Below are 5600 nucleotides of genomic sequence, written 5' to 3' on the forward strand. Positions count from 1 at the left end.
TTTTTTTTTTTTTTTTTTTTATTTTGAAGCTTTCTGAAATTAGAAATGAGTCACTTGATATCTTCAGTGTTATACTTCACAGGGATGATTCAGCATGGCCTGTCACAGGGCTTATGGTGCTGGACATATCAGAAGTCTTTGATGCAGTGGATCATAAAATACTGCTAACCCACTTAACGTGATGTCACAAGATTACATTGCCCAATGCTACTGTAGCTCCGCATGTTCCAGCAAGGTGCTTTGTACTTAACTATAAATAGTATTCTAATGACACTTATCTGTGTGTCTGATTTTTCACTGATGCAACCACTGCCACTACTAAGAAGTTAGTGTTTACAAGAATTTTTTTTTTTGTCATGAAGAGCAGCAGGTTCTAGTTGAAGCAAGGCAATGTTCAGATTATATTGATTAGAAAAGTTCAGATGAAGTTCTTATTCAGAAGAATTATGTGAGATGCTGCCACTCTATTAAGGCTTATGGCCCCATTCATCACTGTGGCATGAGTTTCTTGTTTTGGTCGTCCAAGATTAATGAGGAACAGGATAGTCTCATTACTTAAAAGTACTTTCTTTGCCAGAAAGCAGCAGGTGAAACTGCCCTTTTCTTTTGGATACATTGAGGCTACAGTACTTTAATTCAGTGTATCTGAAGGTGAATGTGCAGGTTATGTATAAACTCCACCCAGTACAGACTGCATCTTCTTAGTTTCAGACATTCATCTGCATGTGTTCATTTTTTTCTGATCCCTTTCCAGTGCAGGTTTGAGGTTTCTGATCCTAATTTTCAAAGCAACTAATGAGTGAAGCCCCATCTGTTTTAAAGGACCAAGTTTCAATCTCTGAATTCTTCGGACAGCCAAAGAGTTGGGTACAAAGCATTTTTGGTCAAGAGAATCCAGCAATGGAATGGATTTCCAGAGGAGATCTGGTATATCCAGCTTCTGAAGATCTTAGGAAATGATGAAAAACCTTCAAATCTTAAATACATTTATCTTTGGAACACACATTTAAAATGGGGAAAATATTGCTTGTTCTACATTCACAGCTGGAAAATGTAAGGAATAAAAGGTGCTGCCCCAAAGGAACTTTGGTATGAAAAGATTTATCGTTACCATGCCTACTTCTAGGACCTTGACGCTGAGGATGAATTCATAATCCAAAGATAAGTGTCTGACTTCCCTATAAAATGCATGGTTTCACAACAGCCAGCAGATTGATTTGGATGGTATGTCGTCCAATGGAAAAATGCCAGAGGGGGTTTATCTGAAATCCTACCTGTCTTCAGGTAGGCAGCTGTGAGAGACTGGGATTCAGAGTCCCAAATTCCCTTGTACACATAAGAACCAAGGTTATTCCCCTGTGTATAAAAGATTGGCCACTTTTGCATCAAATGATGTGAACCAGAAGAGGAAGTTTCATAGTTTTAATGACCACATTTTATAAAAGCAGAGTGGTAACATTAGCCAAAGGTCTAACCTACATCTCCCCCCTCCCCTAGAGAGTACCTTAGCCAACAGCCTTGTGTATAGGCAAAATTGAAGCTGTGTCCTGATCAGCTAAGACTGCAAGGTTGATGGAGCTGGAAAGGGTGATCAAGAGGACGCATAAATATGGAGTCCATTGATGACTACATTTTATTTTATCTGCTTCTAGATCGTCTTGATACTTGAAGGCACTAAGCTCTAGGTACTTCACATCTAGCAGACAAAGATGGAACATGTTCCATTGGTTCCAAGTTGAAGGAAGCCAGATCCAGTCTGAAAATATAGTATATTTAACTATGGCATGTTTTTAACAGTGAAGTTTAGAGAGTCCTTGAAACAACTTATGAAGAGTCTGGTCAGATCGAGTAGCATGGGAATCCTCACAGGCCAGATCTTGATCTGCTTCTGGCACTGGGGTGGGCAGTGTCAGGGACCCATGGGAGTTAACACAGCTGTCATTAGCTCTTGCTGCCACCAGTGCATCCTCAATGGGGCTCTGTTCTCTGAAATTCAGTGGTAGGTCCTATCCCAAATCCCAGGCTTTTCAGGAGCCTTGCGTGTGAGATGGCAGTTCTGTGGACTGTATGTTTGAAACCCCTGGCCTAGATCATTGGGGAAAGATGGTAAGAAATAGCTATGTATTAACTTCATGCCATAACCTTCGTCTCAGCCACAGTGATGATTCCACGATTCAGAACAGAACAGCCTCAGGGCTGCTGTAAATTGTGTTCACTGAAAAAGTTGCTGAAACTATCTAGAGATTAGGGAGATCTTGCAGCTCTCCAACCCACCAGTACACTGGGATGGGAGAAGGGTAAGGAATTAATCTGCTGTCCTTGTGTTCCTTAAATTCCCACAGTATGAAGTAATCATTTTCAGTTAGTTGCTGAAAAAAGATTTCCACGTAGAATCATAGAAGTAGGGTCGGAAGGGACCTTGTAGATCTTCAAGTCTGACCCCCGCCTGGGCGGGAGAAAAGACTGGATTCAAATGAGTCCAGCCAGGTAGTCATCAAGCCTCTTCTTAAAGATCCCCCACATGCTTTGCTTTGTTTCACAAAACAAGCGGAAAGAAGACTGGGATCCGATCTGATGTAGCTTGCCTCTGCATGCTCACTGTTAGTTTTGAATGTCTGACAGATTCCAGAAGTAGCTCTTCATGAAGAAACAAAGAGCTCCTAACTTTTTTTTTTTAGAGCTAGTAATACTGTTTCTGACAGTGGTGAAGCTGGTACAACTGGAAGTGGAAGTATTCTGTTGTGAAACTCTTTTGAATTGCTGATGCAAGTGGGAGGTTGGTAGTTTTCTCAGTTCTTCTCTATTGCACATTTCAACATTCTTTAAATAGTAAATGGAGTATGCTCCTAATGAATATTTTTATGAATTCTCTCTGAAATGTTGTGTGAAACTATCAAATGCTCTGATTATTCTGAATTCTTTAAAAGAGATAAAAAAACACTCCAGACTATGGGCCTTGCTGACTTTTTATGGTGGACTTAAAATTATGTGGTTGGTGAAGAAGCATAATACATAATATCACGACTGATGGGGAGTGCTAATCTAGGGAACTCGGACGATTTTGGTGACAAGGGGCACATCTACATGAGACTTTTATTGCAGAGCTGCTAATTAGCTCCGCAGTAAAGTTTTAGTGTCTACACATCTGGCCATGTTAGGCCACAGGAAATGAATTAACTCTGCCGTAAGTCAGTACTTGTAAACACAAATACTGTTCTATGGCAGTGTTCTTTAGTGCACAGCAACACACTTGTAGATGATGACAGGGCTGGCTGAAGCATGAGCATACTTCAGTGTGGAGGTTGTCTGCTGACTAGCCCCACACTGGCTAGCCCCACACTGAAGCACCTTTGTGCCCTAGCCAGCCCCTATGCAGTGCTCTGAGCCAGGTTGGAGCAGCCCCTGGTTGGCAGGCTGACCCCCTGGGTTCCCTGCCAGCTAGGGCTACTCCAGCCCAGATCAGTGTATTGCAGTCCTGGGTGCTTGTGCAAACTCAGCACCCAAGAGCAATGAATGCTGGTGTGATATGTGCTGGAGTTTATTGCATTGCATTAATTGCATGTGTAGATATACCCAGAGTGGTTAATGTTGGTGCTTTGCCTACTGTCATTGCTTGCATGATCAGTGGAGTTGAACCAGTGGTACTTAAAGTGGGAAAGTTAGTATAAGCAAGGGCACAAAACTAGATGATGCTTTAATGCTACTGGAGTAGTCTGGAGTTATAATGCTACTGTAGTGGCTGGGTTACAGTTGACCTTAGTAAAATGTAGATCTAATGATTTTAGTGCCCAACTTTAGAGAGTTTTTAGGGAATCTCCATCTGGACTTCAAAACAAAAATTAGTAGCTTTTTAAAAATAAGGCTTTAGCCAAGTATCTACTCTTAGGATATTTGTGTTTTTTCAAAGGAAGCTGGGCAGCTTCACCAATAGACATTAATCACAAGTATGAATTGTTAATTTTACTTGGATGTTCCTGAAGTTGAAGAAACACTTGTATCTTAAAATGACTGCTTACCTTTACTTCATCTGTATTATTTTTAAGTACATGTAATAATGTGCTACGAGTAATGACTTATGAAGACTGAATTGGCTACTTGTGCCTGTTGTAGAAGAAGCTGATAAAGGAAGATTGCTTGTTTATTGAACAGGAAAGTAAAGCAACCGCTTACAGGCAACTGAGTCAGCCTGCCAAATGTACAGAGAAGTACTTGATGCTTTTCAGTATGGAGTTGTAGAGCCAAATTGCTTGAGTATTCTTTGAATACCAATATACTGCATCATTGTACCAAAAAGCAGCAGTTTCTACTCTAAAAGTTTATAACATAAGAGCATATGTTGCTTACTGTGTGTAGCAGGTCTGAGACCCAGGGGGTGGACGTGATGCACCTTGCTCAGCTCTGACTCTAGTATTGCTCTCCCTCAATTTGCTCGTCCCCCACACCTTGATCTTGTTAAAGGCTGAATAAAATAGGCTGCCTGTGGGCCTTAGTAAGCCTCAGTCCTACCAAATCTCCAATGGGGTTCCATTGCTAGTCTCAGCTATTTCCTCAGGCTCAGACAGGCTCTCTCAACTTGACCATGTCTCTGCAAGGCACCTGTAGCCTTAAGGGCTAATTGCGTGGCTGCGTACATCCCCCACACTGTGCCCCAAGCCTTGCAGGTGGCATTCTCATAGACATTCTTGTTGTCATATGCTTACTGTCACGTGACCTTCCTCCGGACCCTCAGACCACTCGATGTCCTGCACAGCCCCATGTCTCCAGTCCCCTCAGTCCCTTACTCAGCCCCTCCTTATGCTGCTGGACTCCTTGACCCCTTGATTGACTTCCCTTTCGGCTGTGAGACCTGGTCCCTCCTTTGGCTCCTCTTGGCCCTCAGAGCTCTTGGCCCCTCTTTGGGCCTCGGGACCCTGCTTGTCCCACTACACAACTCTCGGCCACTCACTGGGCTGCTGGACCCTGCCGATCCCATTCAGTCCTTCTGGGCTGCTGGCTCTCTCTAGGTGAGCCTTGCTTGCCCTTCCAGGGCTCCAGGCTAAACTGCTCTTATAACTTAACAGTGAGCACCTGCCCTCTGACAGGTATTCAAGCCTCCTCTAAGGCTTAATGTAAACCAGGGCTACCTGCCAGTATAATCAAGCCCTGCTATGCCCCAGGTACCTTCCTTTATTCCCTGTGTTGAAGAGTGTCTTTCTTCCTGAACTCTGGACCCGTGCTGCTTTACTACCAGGAGCTTCTTACTTCATGGCTTCCAGGGGTGGACTTCCTGGCCAGCTCAGGTGGCTGTAAAGCTCCAGCTTAGCCTGCTGCCAGTCAGGTGAGTCCTTAATTCTACCCTTTGCCACCTGCTAGTGGCCTCTTTGTCTTCCTACACTGTGACTTTCCATTAAAAACAATGGCTTCGTTTATGTGCAGGTGGTTTGTTCCAGTTCAGTTCTTAGTGGATAACTGACTGCACCTCAAGCTGCTATCTTTGATTGGTATCTGAGATTTGCCAATAAAGAACCCAATAAAGCATGCCTATTCCCTCAGCTGTAATTTGAATGCAGTGTTCAGACAACTTACCAAGTTACTGAGTCAAAACTGTTACCGCTCTTGAT

The 5600-nt window shown here is 43.1% G+C and overlaps 1 protein-coding gene across 3 annotated transcripts in view; it reads left to right on the forward strand.

The window, feature by feature from the left end:
• UCHL3 (ubiquitin C-terminal hydrolase L3) overlaps positions 1–5600 on the forward strand; it is a 91569-nt gene that overhangs the window by 4146 nt on the left and 81823 nt on the right. Inside the window, exon 3 of one of the 3 annotated variants that reach the window (XM_019524549.1) lies at positions 2679–2776. The exons of the other annotated variants lie outside the window; for them this stretch is intronic. The gene's annotated coding sequence lies outside the window, so the exon portion shown is untranslated. The remainder of the gene's footprint in view (positions 1–2678; positions 2777–5600) is intronic. 3 annotated transcript variants of the gene reach the window in all.

The sequence above is a fragment of the Gavialis gangeticus genome, unplaced genomic scaffold, assembly GCF_001723915.1.
Source record: "Gavialis gangeticus isolate Ggan-Ray unplaced genomic scaffold, GavGan_comp1, whole genome shotgun sequence".
Lineage (NCBI taxonomy): Eukaryota > Metazoa > Chordata > Crocodylia > Gavialidae > Gavialis > Gavialis gangeticus.